Here is a 16,444-nt window from a genome sequence, read left to right on the forward strand (position 1 = left end):
TCATTTTCTATGCATGTTAAATCTATTTGCATATGCTTTTCTGAATTAAAAGGTAGCAATTTTACAGCTAGAGAAAAAAGCAACTGGCCTTATGTCTTTAGATATATATTTAGGACATATATTTATTCTCTTCATACCTGGGATGATCCAGTGATCCAGTTTTATTTTTTTAACTTTTTTTTTATATCTCTTCTTACATTTCATTGCATGCTAGGATTATCCTCAGCTTTATTTTAGCACTTAACTTGACATCTTCAATTACATCTGTTTTGATTTGATTGTTATCTTGTGGGGGGGGGGTTAGTCTTGATAATAGGTAGATACTACAAACCCAGTATGACTTAGATTTAGACACCTACTATTTAAAATACCCCAACTGTTAAATTAAAAGTAATGACACTTGCTTGTGTATATTATGGTTCTAAATTGAAAAATATATTTAGCTGATTTGCTTTAATCAAAAACAAGGCTCAATACATACTCAGTTCACCAACAGTCAAGGCTGCTAAGCCTTTGATTTCAAATTGATGGGTTCATTTTTTTTTTTAATAAATGCAAATCTCATGGTTGTCCAGTAAGTCAATAAATTTGAGGAGCAAGAGGGGAGAAAAGCAAAGTAGCATAGATAGTACTCAGTATTAACTGTGCAAGTAATGTCTCCAGATAAGACTGAGGGGAAAAAAACACTTTTCCTCTTCTACCTGCTATAAAGTAGCTGCCAATCAGTGTAAATAATACTAAATTAGGCGTACCACTGAGCTGACTCCAAACAAGACAGGTTTCAGTATTCTCTTGCTATCCGTGATGCTGTCCATATTAGTACCATCATTACCCATTAGACAAACCTAATATAAAAAGAAATGACATTATCGAGAAAATTAGCTTTTACTATCTAAGCAAAGACAGTAAGAGAATCCTAAATATTTGTTCTGATGTTAAGATACTATTTAGCTTTGAACATTTAAATCCACAATGTAGCTAAGTCAATTTGAATGATTTCTCATTCAATGAAGCTGTAATACTAGATAATGAGCATTGAAGTACATCCATCTATTGTCTAAATGCATCTGCATAGTTTTCTGCTTCGACTTTTGAAGCATATATCAGCCTGTAGAGAAGGTGTATAAAGAAGGTTAGGACAAATATGTAAATTGCGTTAAATTTTCATGTAATTCAGTTCATGACCGATTATTGTGTCCCTTTATATCACTCACCATTCAAAGCATTTGCTTTATACTTGCAACACATGACTCTTTTGGCAAACCATCTACTGGATTCTTTCTATGATACTTGATCAAAATAAATTCCTTAGAAGGTAAGAGAGAAGAGCAAATAGCACCAAATCTTTCTTCTTTATTATTATGTCTGAATAACATTCAAGTGCTTGGCCCAAGTTTTCTTTTTCCCCCCAATATGTTTGACTTTAAATGCTTTGTAACAGTAGTAAGGCAGAAATAAATAAGTAAATAAAAATGTTTCAAGTAATTTTCCATTACCCTAGTGGTGAAAATATTGAATCAGTTGTTATGGAAAGGCTTTGATGTGAAAAAAATTTGTTGAAATTTAGGGACCTATATCTGTTCATTCCTGCTTGTAAATGTCATTAAGATCTCTAGTAAGCAAACAGCCTGGGAAAAATGACTTTAATCAGACATTTAGTCAGTCTAGCAACTGGGAGACAACAAGATTGCCAAGAGTCTATGTCTCATGATCCAAGTTTTGTATTTTCCTCATGTAAGATATAGTAACTGTTTTTCACACAAAGTCATTCTTTTGTTCAGCCAGATGCTTCAGATTTAAAATGTAAACTCAGTACTCTGGCAATAATATTTTTTTAAATCAAATGGCTGTTTACTGTAATGAATATGTGATTAAAGTGAAAGTCTATTCTTGGGAAAGGAATGTATTGAAAAGCATGTTTGACTATTTATGATGAAAGATTGAAACATGAAGAATAAAGAGTGCTGAAAGGTTCTAAATATGGGGCAAATATTTGTTTGATACTTTCAAGAGTTTATCTTGGGGAAAATGAGTGTAGCTGGAAAAGAACTAAAACTACATTTATAATGGAGTGACTACAGATGAAAAAATATGAGTCTTGAAAAAATATTAGAAGATAGATTAATTTGTCAACAAAATTAAGAGAAATTGGTTGTAAGGCAGGAGAATGTGGAAGCTGCTTGAACTAGAATTATGTCTACAGTATATTATGTATGAATTTATATGTGGGAAGTATGAGCAGGACATTTGGTGAAATGATAAAGTGAAAAATGCTATGGATGAGGGGAAAATGCAAATAATAAAGAATGATTGTTGCAAAAAGATAAGGATGAGAATATGGCCACACTTAATTGAGGAAGTAAAGGTAAAAACTCTTGAACATCCCAACTTCTATCTTAATTATACAGGATGAGGCATTTATTTGTTTATTTTATTGTAATTTGACTTTTTAAATTTCTATTACTTTGCATGGATGAAATTACCACATCAATAATGTTTCAACATCACAGTTAATTGAAAATAATATTATTAGTCACTTTACAAAACTTAGGTGTTGCACCAAAGTTTTACATTTATTTATTTATCTACTTAATCCCTATCCAGCGAATGTCAATAATTAATTACAGGTTGGTAACTTAACTTTAGCTTCTGTTATAAGATGGACAAACTATATATTTTTAAATGCAAGATTTCTCTATAGTGATACCATAGTAAAAATATTTTCTTTTGATAAGAACTGAAATAGTTATTGTTAGATAATTCTAATTACAGAAAAGAAGTGTTACTGCATGTATTTTATAATCAGGCAAAATGGATGGAAATTTATACTCAATTTGTACTCAATCAAATGTTTCCATTACATTAAATCAGGGTGGATAAAAATCAATGATTTTTTTTAAAAAATAAAAAAAATCAGATTTCTTTTTATTTAAATCGGGTTTTTTTATTTAAATTGGATTTTTTTTTATTTTTATCGAATTTATTTTAATAAAAAACTTTTGGGGTAAAAATCTATCGTAAGATAGTTTTCTATTTAAGATACATAAATAATTTAGTTTATTCAGCATGAAATGGAGCTTAGTTATGTAGCATGAGGCTGTATATTCTGCAACACTGGGACTATCGGTGAGTCAACAGTGGGTCAAAGGAGTAACAGAGATGACAGTTGCTCTTTAAAAATTATGATTTAAATCGAGTTGATTTAAATCAAGCCTTTTTACTAGTGATTTAAATCATGATTTAAATTGTGATTTAAATCAACTCGATTTAAATCAAATCCACCCTGCATTAAATGTTTTTCTTTTCCTGTCATATTGTACACAAAAGGAAGCAGGTGCTGTCACTCAATAATATAACTGCTTTATCATTGCAGAAAAGAGTCTGTCTGATTAATTATCATTAAATATAAGCCTCTTCTAAGAAGCTTGAATAAAAATTGATCACCTTTCTAAAGATTGCTTATACTCAAAAATGTAACTGTCACATTTTTATCTTCATTTGCATCTAATTAACTGTTACATTTGAGTGAATCTCTGATTTAGAAATACTGAAATAGACATCTTTCCTGTCTAAGGAGATCAACTTGGAATAGCCTCAGTTAAGACTTTTTTGGGAAGAGCTAGTTGATGAACTATAGCGGTCTTCTCTAATATTGTCAGTCTTCAGATACAGTATCAGATACCAGAATTCCTCCATCAGGACGGCCAATTCTGACAATTTTAGAAGTTGAACCCCATAATTCTGGGGAACTCCCAGTTGAACAAGGCAATCTCCAAGGCTTTTGTAATTGGAGTGGACTTTAGTGTGGGGCCAGAAACTGGGATCCATCAGCATTCTTGACTCCAAAAACTCCACTCATAGAAGGTACCCTTATCCAGTTTGGGATGTTCTCCTTTTATCAACCCTGCACTTTGCTGCCTATCCATTTCAACATGATCCCCCAATCCAATGTGCTATTATGGGAAGCAGAATCCATAATTAGATGTTTACGTCTGCCAACTTGGTTCCATGTATCTTGTATTTGTTCTTGAATTTGAACCAGTGCAATGTGTTCTGTTTTCTGTTGGCAAGTATAGAGTTGTTTATTATGTAAAGATTGCTTTATTCTTTTAGTAGCTCAGATATTATAGGCAATTATAATGATACTTAGTAATTTACTTGAGGAAGTTAAAAAAATAGTTTTTCTTAAAAGCCACATTTGAAGGATGCCTTATAAAGAAGAATATTTAGTTCAGCAAGCTAAACCTAACATTTGGTTCTCAAAACAAAGAAGAAAGCTTTCCATTTCATTTGCTAGTTTGGAGCTGATGGATAAACTGTTTGACCAGCTGACAAAATAGCTGATTTATGTTTAAAAAAACTGTAATTGCAATATTGGCAGAAATGTCAGAATGAGGCGTTTGGCATACTTTGACTGCCAGATATTTGCTCCTGTACTCTGGACTAAACAAGGAGAAATCTAATTGCATAGATTGGCAGAGGAGTTCAGTGTATCCCAATCTTACTTTTCCTTGCAATGACTTTCCACAGAAAACTTCCTCTTGTGGCACTGAATATTCCCTACATTTCCTCATCTGATAGAGGCAGAGAGCAGGGCTTTAGTACAGCACGTAAACTAAGGAAAATTCAATTGTGGAGTACCATTAGCTTTACCCAACTAAAGTAGTAAGTTTTAAAAGAGTAAAAATTACATGGCCATCATACCAGAATGAATTATTTTGAGTGTGTTTTGAATTTTGATTTATTTTGAATGTATGTTGAGCATCCCCTTAACATTTCCAGATGGAATTTAAAACCAGATATCTGTCACATGTGAATATTCTTCAAATGTTTTCCCCATGATGAGATAAAAGAGCTCTGGCTGCTCTGTGCAGAGCTTCTCGGGTCATATATTGATTTCACTGGACAACATTTTTTCCCCAAAATTTTTGCTTCCTGAAAAAACTTGGTGATTATCATAGATCCCTCCAAACTGAACAGAAATAAAATTTCAGACTGACTATATCACATAAGAATCTTGAGAAATGTGAAATTAACTTTTGATGACTATAGCATATTTAATTGCATAATGTTTTTGACATGCTGCATGGATTCAACAGCTAAATGTGTTTTGCTTCTGATTTTTGTTTATACTCAGTGACTGATTCATCTCAGTGCAGTGTCCAAGACTAGCCAGCCAATTGCCCTGATCCCATTTTTCATTGGGGCAATGTACTGATGAAACCTTTCACCATATTCATCACTAAGTGCATCTAGATTTTCAGGAAAGAAGTCCATGTGTGAATGAAAATGAATCTTCAGTGACATCTTGCACTTCATAGCCTGGTATGTTGTAAATTTGTCAACCAACTAAATGTAGTTTGGTGCTCTGTACTTGGCAAGAAAATTCTCAACAACATCCTTGAATGCTTTCCTGGCAATTTTCTCTAACCCTACTAATAGATCTTCAAATCTCTTGTCATTGATTATGTATCTTATCAACAAAAATGCTTCTACAACTTGGGTGTCAGTTATTCTTGGAAAAGTCTGTCTCAAATAACAAAAACCTTAGCTTTTCTTGTTCATTGCTTTCACATTGCTTAATCTATTTTTTTTTTCATTTTACAGAATAAATTCCTAATCAGTCTCCTAAAAGCTATTCCTGACTAGGGTAGTTGTTGAGTTTCAAAATATGGGGCCAAACAAGTTACCCGAAAGAAAGAACAAAATGCTACATCCATAATAACCATTATCCATTCATGGATTGATCCTGACTTAACTGAAGTTTGAATCTTTAATATGGGAAGGGAAAACTCATTCTCCATCCATTTTCACTGATGTTAACAGGGTAATTTTACTGATCACAGGACCTCCAGTTTTTACTCCTGGGATTTGACTGCATTTTGTTCTATAGTGTTCTGACCTAGGCTTCCTGAGTCTCAGTAAAACACATGAGTAGTCCCAAAAACCTCTTTTATTGCAACAATTGTGAATTCTGTTCATTCACAAATGAGTCCAAATAGTTGTAAAGAGTCCTTCGGGATAAGGCTGATAATCACCCACCTTTATCTCCCTTAACACACTGCCAAAGACCTAATTGGCAAAGCCACACAGAGTCCAGAATCAAACAGAGCTTCACACTTCAAACTGAACAGAATTAACAACGTTGTTTCCTGCAAAGGCCCAGGTGCCTTTGCTCCTCTTTTAAGTCTTATGGGAGGGGCCAATCATCTCCAAGTCCTACTCCCGAGTCGTCCCTTTTGTTTTAACTGTTCTTGCTTTCTGGCAGCTCTGTGCATGTACGCACTGGGAACAGGCTCCCCCTGTTCCTCTGCCTCGCTGAAATCCGACTCTGGAGGCTCCGGGGACAGCACGTACCTCCCAGATGGCCCTTTCTCCACCTCAGATGCAGAGCCTTCATCCGAGCCTTCCCCAGACTCCAGGACTAGTCCATGTTCCTCTCCAACCTCCTCACTGTCCGACTCTGCTGCCAGCTCCACAGGCCGGTGGCGGACCACAACATATAGCACCTCTTCACAGTTCACTACAACAGTACTTATAGTACTGGTAATTGTTATCCAGTGACAGTGGCAGAAGTTATTCTTCTAAGTAAGAGCAAGCTGAACTGGTAACCTTTTCCAATAAGTGCATATAATTTAATTTGGGGAAAGAAGACAAACAAATGCTTAGTGGATCTATTTAGAAGATAAAATTTCTGATCTGTCTTCAGATCTGAAAATAGATCTAAGTGAAAATGTAGAGGTTTACAGACATTGCAAGTGAAGGAAGCAATTGAGCAAAAACTGTTAGTTCTTAACCTCTAGTACTACAAAAAAGATTTCTACTGAAGAGTAGATATTAACATGTTTTTAAAGTCTGAGCAAGTTTGTAAGTCCTCTGTTGTTCTTTAGGGCAAATGGTTGGGAGGTGCAAAGCATGGAGGAGGTTGCCTTTTTTTTTTTTTTTTAACTTCTGCTGAGGAAAGCAATATAAAGCCAGATTGGATGTCACCCTTCGTTCAAAAAGGCTTATAGTACTTTTATATAAAATGAAAGTCTTTTGGCAGTTATATAACAAAGACAAAGAAACGTTTTTGATGGCACTTTGTGGGACACACGTTTTAGAAGCATTTTATTACAAACTGTCATTATGCTTAAGGTGCTTTGGAACATAATTCTTTTCTTGCCTTGGATTTAACAAAAAGGAGATATCAATTGGAGGTTAAATTGGAAAAATTGGAAGATTTCTAGCAAAAAAGAATTGGCACATATTTTGCACCTCTTTTATCAAGACGGGGTTCAATACCATGCCCAAGATTTATAGAATTTTGGAATGATTGAAAACTAGAAAGGCCTGACTCTTATCTTACAAATCTTCAACCACAGAATGTACATTTAACATGATAAGTTCTAACTGCTTGTTCTGTTTTGATAATTGTGCAATGTCTGCATTCACAAAACTGTTTCAGGGAGTTCAGCCATAGAGATTGCATCTATATCTTGGTTTATTAATTTAGTCTTTTGTCTATTTTTTATTCTTATCAAGGGCATAGTAAGGTAATATTAATATTGCTAGGCCTTTCGTATCTGGGATACAAAAATCCATATAGTCATTAGAGGGGGAAGGGGAGGGAGGGAGAGAGAGAGAGAACACTAACTTTGCTATCATCTGTTCCTGAAGCCCAGATATGGTAAACCTTGTTGCAAACAAAATATGAGGGAATATGTATTTAGTCTGTCAGTATTGTGTTTCCAGGAGTTTTGAGACCCTTATATGGTCACAAGATGCTTTTTTGTTGCCTTCTGACTGGCAGTAATTTTCAAAGGGCTTCAAGATGCTTCCACATCAGATTATGTGCCAAGTAAGAAAACAGCTCTGCTTCCCACAATATTAGTAATATTGGAGAACTCAACTGATTTATTTTCGGCCCACGCATATTGAAGTTGAAACTGCTGTAAAATTATTGGTTGGATTGAACCAAGCCACAGGGGCTTCATATCTCCATGAGGAAAACTTCATGCCTCACCCTTTTTTCTGACTATAAGCTTCAAATTCTCCAGCAAAATGCAAAGTTAAATGCTGTGCAATTCCATTTCAGGAGCCCAAACAAAACCTATGGAACAAAATACTGTAGTTAAGTATTTTGTCAGTTTATCCCTTCTCTTCAGCTCCAGAACAATCTGTCTGCAAAATGCCAAGCTATGGACTTTATGTCTTCCCTTTTCTTTTTCCTTTTTCTGGCATAGGATCTTCAGGAGTTCAGAGCATAGCAGTGATCTACACTCTGTGTTCCCTTCAAGTTGAAGGGCAGGAAGACAATCATGTTACTTGAAACTCTTCTGAAGTCCTGAGGGTTTGGGGGGGGGCAGCATTTGAACGTCCTTGGACAGACCTAAGATGCCACGTGCCAGGAATCCAAACTGGGATATTTTCATGCAAAAATTTTAATATGCCTAATTCCCCAATGTATGGCTTTTGAGAGGTTGCTTTGAGAAAAAATATTTTTTTGTTTAAGGAATATTTTCCATAGTTTAAGTACTTCTCTCATAATATCTTGCAAGGCAAAGTCTGAGTCAAGAATAATCAACAATAATAAAAGATGACTCCACATGGAGATAAATGAGCATTGATTTTTCAGTTTTGAAATGAAACAGAAGTATCAGGTTTTATTTTTACAAGGTCTTGAGGTTAAATATACTTGGTGAGGATGATGTTCTTGCACCAAGATTAAATTATAACGAATATGCCTTTCCTCACTAGAGTAAAAGCAGAAAGGTTGATACAGCCAATGTTTTTGATAGATGTCATGAGGATTGGATAAGAGTCCAAAATCACTTGAACATTGTGTACTTTAATGAGCGCAAAATCTTGTAATTCCATTTTTAGGTACACAATTACAATCAATGCCAGTGGCTATTAGTGCTAATCTTTTCCTCCAATTTGTCTTTTACCACATTATAAACACTACCCAGTAACACATACAGTTTTAAACATATAAAAGAGCTCATGGATTGGTTTGTTACAAACAGTTTTAGAGTTATATTTCAGGAAGTCATAGAAAAGGGTACCACTACCCTTTAATTCAGCCCCTGAATTTAAAAAAAAATTATAAACTAAATTATAAAATAAGTGGGAAAGCTGGCTTCACATCTGAAGCGTCTCCAAGGCCCTTGAAATGACAGAAATTTTCCTTTCCTATTTTAGAATAAACACTGTATTTCCTACACAATAACATTTTATATTTAACACCTAATGTTTTCTTATCTTCCAATTAATCTTCAATCAAATTGCAGAGAAGCCCATGTTTTTAAAACAGAGTTTAAAAACTACACCCAACATAACTTAGTTTCTTAATATAAATTTAATGTTGATTTAATGTTCTCATTACTCTGTTCTACAACTCACAGTCTGCTTTTTCTGAAAGACTTCGAAATAAATTTCAATTTAAAAAAAGAGCTGAAAGCATATTTTTTTTAAGCAGGTAGAAACTGATTTTTAGAACCACCTATGAAATATGTTATTTCTTGAATTATAATAATACGTGATAATATGATACTAAGATTTCATACAATATATTGTGAAGTACATTTTATATACACTTAGTATATAAAGCTCTCAGACTGCACAAATTTGTTTCTCAGATTTCTTACCTGAAAAAAATATGCAACTGGCAGACACATAATTCAGTTGATTGTTTTCCTTTCATAATGTGATGCAGTGCAATATTATCATTTGAAATATCTGTGATTTTAGGACTACGTTCTAATATAATAAAACAAGCATGCTTTTATTTAAAATACGTCTTTGATGCAACTATATTCATACAGATTTGTAGACTACAAAATAAGATTCATTCACTTCAGATATTTATTTTTATATGTCATAAAAAATTCATATTTTTAACTTTTCAGCCCCACTGTACTACGTACAGTACACAAATGAAGGAAAATTCTTGTGAACACAGGACATCATCCTGTGTCCCAGGATGATGTTGCAAGATCCAATCTGGGTCAGTCACCAGGACCAAAGGTTTTCTCTTTCAAGCTTTTGGATCCGTGCTGGAGCCCATCTTCAAGGAATTTCTCTCTACTGGAGTAGAAGCTAATCCAAATACTAACCCAAAGCACATGTTTCAGTAGAGAGAAGTTCCCTGAAGATGGGCTTCAGCATGAGTCCGAAAGCTTGGAAGAGTAAACCTCTGGTTCCAGTGACTGACCCAGATTGGATCGATATACAGTATATTTGTATTGTAAGTTCTAGAATTCATATATCTGTTTTTGTAGTTTCCAGAGGTAGTGAAGTATTGGCCATATTTTTCAGCAATTGATACATGGATGATATTTTGGTCATGTTAAGAATGAATTCTGCATTCCATATAAGTTTTTTCTTGTAGTTTATTAAAATGCAGGAAATCTGGCTCTTCTGCACAAAGCTCTTTCAGGTTTAACTTCCCTTGACTTGTATGTATTGATTTATTATTTTTATCCTGAAAATTTTATTGCATATAAGAAAATAAGTAAGTGATGTTGCCAAGTTTGATCATTCCTGGCTGAGAAATACGTTACAGTACTTATAATGTGTACATCAAATACAAATGAATACTGTTGGCCTGAGAAGTTTTCTTTGGCCGACATAATTGTCCATCTCTGCCATGTCTTTTTATACACGTAGTTCATAACCTTCCTTGTTGATCTAATGGCAGGAATAGTAACCTGGCCTGTTCAATTGGCAATGAGACAACTGTAAGGAAAATTAGTTATCTTGTCTTTTAGTAGTAACAAGCAAGAAACCTGATGATGGTGATAGATGACAGGGAAGTCCTTTATCTCTTACTCCCCCAAAACAACAGCAAGCAAATTCACAGGATCATTCCCCACTATGCCATGGAACAAAGCAGACACTTGTTTCTAGTGCTTTCCTTGATTGGGAATACAATAAGGACTAGATTGATTTCAAGAAACTATTGTTAAAGTTTGGTTTTCAGAATCCAATTACATATCTAAAGGATGGAGGACATGTAGTTTAATATAGCTGGAAGTGGGTTGCTATGTGATTCAAATTTAAAGTGACAATGTGACAACAGGATGTGTATCTGTTGTACACACGTTCATTTATGGACAGAAAAAGAGAATATTGCAATAAGTTTCATTGGCAGCTGTTATTTCCCAGGTGATGGGAAAACATTAAATGTTTCCTAATAAATCCCCCAGGATCAACACTGAATCTTCTTGTTCCTGAGTGAATAAAACTTGAACAGTTTATGTGAAGAGCTGAAAAGCAATTTCAGAAGAATTATGAATTATTATTACATTAGAATACAAATATGATACTTGAGGCAAACTCGGGTTGCTTGGAAAGATTTCAAATTAAGTCCTTTTGGAGAATACTATTTCTTTCAGAAACAGGCAGTGATGAATCCTAGCTTTCACTTTGCAATAAGGATTTTTTTTTAAAAAAGCATAGCTGTGAACTTGTTCAGAAAATCTGGCTGGAAATTTACCATTCCTGATGAAAATGGAAGGAAATGAGGCAAAGAATGGGCCAGACACTGAAAGCATTATTATGTTGAAGCAGGTAGCTTTGCATCGTTGGGTCCCCAGGTCGAGATGTTGCTTTGAAGGAGAGATGCTACTATCTCAGTCAGCATTCATGACACTCTGAAAAAACTTTCTGATTTCTAACAAACCAAAAATGCTTTGACAAGACAAATACATTTCCAGCAGCATTACTTCAACACAATTTTATAGTTAGCTTTTGATTTTAAATGCCCATGCTGTAGTGAGATAAGCTTTTAAGTGCTTTATTACATATTTCCGTACAAGGTATTAGAGTAAAGTATTGGAGGGGTATTAATATTTTAATTCATTTTTAATCCAACCGAATTTTTTTTAGCTAGAACTAAGTCGTAGTCAACTGTATTTCTCTTTATTAAATTGAAGCATTCAGAAAGTGTTTCCTTTGTGCAAAAATGCTTTGAAGCATACAAAGTAAAATAAAAATTGCTGACTACATTCAAAAGTTCTAGGCAGGAGAAACCTAGGAATTCTACCTTTTTAAGTGCAATTATAATAGCTTTTCACAATCTCTACCGATAACAAATGCTAAAATATATTTTTAAGCTTTTAAATATCACGGGACAGTGGAGTGTGGTTTTTTTTACCTGGAGCTCCAACTGAACTCCGATGAGAAGAAATCTGACTGATTTTAAACACCTCTTACATTTACTGAAATAGTGTTTGGTAATTTTCCTGTGAGAGATAACTTATCTTAACCGAATGTTCATGAGGAAATAACAGGGCAGAGTTTGAATGAAGAAGAATTTCAGGCTGTGAAGAAATCATCAAATAGCATTTGAAAGCCCATGATAGTTTTGAGTGCTCTGTAAAATTGTCAAATATCTTCTCAGCAAAATCAGGTCAGGTATTCTAAAATATGGGTTCAGTTGCATAAGGCAGTATCATGTTATGGCTCTCAAAGGGGAGATTATTATAAAGTGCAAAGCTGATAGTGTTAAATCAAATGGTTACAACTAAGCTTTTTAAAAAAATTATTCCTCTCTTTCTGATGGAAACTAGACCCTATTTGAAAAGATATAGGTCAAAAATAGAAGTGAAAACTCTTTGAAACTACTTTGGTACATTTGCTTTGAAGTAAAGATTAAGTTTAAAAATCCAGACCTTTCTGTAATAATTTAAAATAAAAATTCTTAGGGTAAAATCTGTGCAGTATATGTATACAAATAGAATTGATAGAAATTCTTGAATATAATGTAATAGGTGATTTTCCTAAAAATCTTTCTTGTTAGTTGATGAGTCCAAGTCTATATTGTATAATTTGATTAAGGTCAAAGATTTTTAGTTCTAATAAAATATAGAAACAAGAGTACAAAGTAAAAATAATAGGTGTTTTCATCATGCTTGTTTTTGTTAAAGCTCATGTTTTATCAAATATATGTTTTGCTTATTTCTGTTTTTATTAATAATAATAAAAAGGCAACTATCTCCATAAATAAGTGTTTGCTTTTCCCACAGTTCTCCAAATGCAGGCATATTTGCCCACTTCTGACCTGCAGATTTTCAGTAGTAAAATGCAGTTTGTGTGCTTTTATGTTGTTTGTATACCCACCAAAGTTTTATGGCACAATAAGTAATACAAAACATTTAACAAGGTCTAATAGGCACACATAACTATGTGGAGGAACAAACAGCTGAAAGGGAAGATCCCCATTTGAATATTGGAATTAAAAGATATTCTGTTTTAGAGTTCATTGGTGGAGGAAACATTTGAGGTCAAACCAGAAAATAAGACAGACAGACAATCTGGTGAGATTCTTATAAATTGATGACCAACAACAAAGAAATCTATTCAAGGAGCAGTTCTGGTTGTTTGTGCCTGGCAACTTTCAACTAGGTGTGTTCGTTATTCTTAGGAATCTCTGTTTCCATTTGCAATATCTTTAATTTTTAAAAGAGTAAACCAACATTACTCTTGAAAATACTGGCAACTTTTTCATCAATTTACAAAAGACAAAGAATCAAATTATTTGACATATTTCAAATAATAGTTTCCAGCAATATGAATTAAAATATATATTTTATGAATCATATGAGATACTTTAGTATAAACAGTGAAGTTCCACTTAAGCTACTTTAATGACTAATATTGTGGAATGCTGCAGCAGAGCATATCTCAGCGCTAAAGGAACTCAGTATAACCCTGAAGTCTTCTGCACTGATTATTTATAGCAAGAGTAATTATCCTTGTGGCAATTTATGAGTGGAGTTTCACTGTTTGCATCATGTATTGTGGTTTGTAAAATATATTATTAATATATTAACATAAGTAGCTTCTTCTCCGGTAATATTACACTACTAACCAGAGCATACAAAGCATTTGCTAGACCAATTCTCAAATACAGCACATCTGTCTGGAACCTGTACTGCATATTGGACATTAATACAATTGAACGTGTCCAGAAATATTTCACTTTAGAGTTCTCCACTCCTCTGCTCACAACAAAATACCTTATGCCACCAGACTTGAAATTTTGGGCTTAAAAATTTAGAACTACACCGCCTTCAGTATGATCTAAGCATAGCTCATAAAATCATTTGCTATAATGTCCTACCTGTCAATGACTACTTCAGCTTCAACCACAACAATACACAAGCACACAATAGATACAAACTTAAAGTGAACTGCTCCAAACTCGATTGCAGAAAATATGACTTCAGCAACAGAGTGGTCAATGCCTGGAATGCACTACCTGACTCTGTGGTTTCATCCCAAAACTCCCAAAGTTTTAACCTTAGACTGGCTACTGTTGACCTCACCCCATTCCTAAGAGGTCTGTAAGGGACGTGCATAAGTGCACCAGCGTGCCTACCATCCCTGTCCTAATATTCCCTTTAATTGTATTCATTTTATGTATTCAATTCATGCTTATATATATTATCTAATATGTACTCAAATAAATTATTAAATTAAATTAAATTAAATTAGTAATGGAATATGTTCCATTCATGAACATATGAAATTTGAGACTGAGGATGATTAGGGGACTGGAGACTAAAACATATGAAGAACTGTTACAGGAATTGGGCATGGCTAGTCTAGTGAAGAGAAGGACCAGGGGAGACATGATAGCAGTGTTCCAATATTTGAGGGTCTGCCACAGAGAGGAAGGGGTCAGGTACCAAGTACCTGAAGGCCAGACAAGGAATAATGGATGGAAACTGACCAAGGAGAGATGCAACTTAGAAATAAGGAGAAATTTTCTGACACTGAGCACAATCAACCAATAGAACAGCTTGCCTTCAGAAGTTGTGGGAGCTTCATCACTGGAGGCTTTCAAGAAGAAATTGGACTGCCATTTGTCAGAAATGGTGTAGGGTCTCCTGGTTGGGCAGGAGGTTGGACTAGATGACCTACAAGGTCTCTTCCAACTCTGTTAATTCTGTTAAATGTTTCCACACTTTACAGTCATTCTTGTGCCAACAATAAAGTCTGTCTGCTTATGGGATTTAATGCGACAATGTTGACTGGATGAACGATATAAATGTAGAAAAATTTCTTGTGTTCTTTTGTTTCCCATTTCCAATAAAGAATGTGCTTTTTCCTGCTCTTTTCTGTACCTAACTGATGAGAAGCAGCCTCATTATGAAGAATAAAAGAACTTATTTCAAAATGCCACATATTTGCAAGAAGTTTTCAGTTAGGTCACTGGAGATTCTCAGTCAACCAGGTTGTCCCAAAGGTGCATTTCAAAAGGCAACTGGACTTTCTTTGTTTTTCCTTGGAGAAGTTTTGCTTCTCATCCAGAACTGAAGAAACTTCTGAGAAGTGAAGTGTCTTCAAGGAAAAATAAGGAAAGTCCAGTTGCCTCTTGAAAAAGCATCTTTGGGACAGTTTCAAATTTAAATGTAAAATTCTTGCCTATACAAGAAATATTTATTTATTTTATTTTTTTATTTCTTGAAATTCATTTCTTTTTCCATCTCTCTCTTGATTCAATTCCTATCAGGGATCTGAGCATCCCAAATGTTTTAAGCTTTGGCCCCAATATAGCTTGTCTATACAATGTCCATTTGATAATCTGAGCTAAAAATGAGGTTCTAACTTCTGATTTTTCCCCTCCTTTTCATTGGAAAAATATGTAATGACTTTAGTTAAACATGGGACACAAGCTGTACACAATGCAAAAGCTTATATGAATAATGAATTTTATTCTCACAGGGTCTTTTTTGTTGGAGACTGACAGATACAAAGTCCCAAAGGTGATTTTTCAAGAGTCCAGGTGCCTCTTGAAAAAGCACCTTTGGGACAACCAGGACCCGGATGACTGAGAATCTCCATAGACAGGTATGAAGGTCTATGAGGTAATTAGCAGTCCAGCAAATGCTTCAGGGGAACCAGGTATTATGAAGAAATGCTAAAGAATGTGAAACAGACTTCAGTATGAGTGTTGCCACAAAATATCTCAATCTATAATCTTTGTGTAGGAAAAATTTGGAATTGGGGATATTTGCTTCTGTTCTCTCTTTTTTTCTGTGTCATTGTACATTGTGGTCAACCAAATTATCACAAAAACTCCAGAGAGAATCCTACAGCTCTTCTTAAAGACAGGATTCATCTGAGAAAGAGTAGATTAGAATGCTATTGAACTCAGAACACTTCTTATGTTGTAAACTTGAGACTATGCCTCCATTTGTTTTGGGCTAAAAAGAAAGCAATTTCCAAAACCTGTCAGGAAAATCCAGTAAACATAAAAAAAAAAACCCACCTCATTGTGTGGATCAATAAACAGATTTATCACTAATATTGTTCAAACAGCAATGTTTTACAATGTTTCCCGTAGGAGTAATTCCTTTAAACAGCACTTTAAAAATTAATGGGGTGAATCTTCTTTCTTCCTTTTTCTTTTTCTTCAGAGAGATTTGTCCTGAGAATTAGCACTTTCCTTTCG

At 34.4% G+C, this 16,444-nt stretch overlaps 1 protein-coding gene across 5 annotated transcripts in view; it reads left to right on the forward strand.

The window, feature by feature from the left end:
• CHRM3 (cholinergic receptor muscarinic 3) overlaps window positions 1–16,444 on the forward strand; it is a 235,116-nt gene that overhangs the window by 170,229 nt on the left and 48,443 nt on the right. The window contains exons 4-5 of one of the 5 annotated variants that reach the window (XR_015731459.1): window positions 5,138–5,325; window positions 8,226–9,316. The exons of the other annotated variants lie outside the window; for them this stretch is intronic. The gene's annotated coding sequence lies outside the window, so the exon portion shown is untranslated. Of the gene's footprint in view, window positions 1–5,137; window positions 5,326–8,225; window positions 9,317–16,444 lie in introns of those variants that run through there. 5 annotated transcript variants of the gene reach the window in all.

This window comes from Pantherophis guttatus, chromosome 1 (genome assembly GCF_059756535.1).
Source record: "Pantherophis guttatus breed Tessera chromosome 1, ASM5975653v1, whole genome shotgun sequence".
Lineage (NCBI taxonomy): Eukaryota > Metazoa > Chordata > Lepidosauria > Squamata > Colubridae > Pantherophis > Pantherophis guttatus.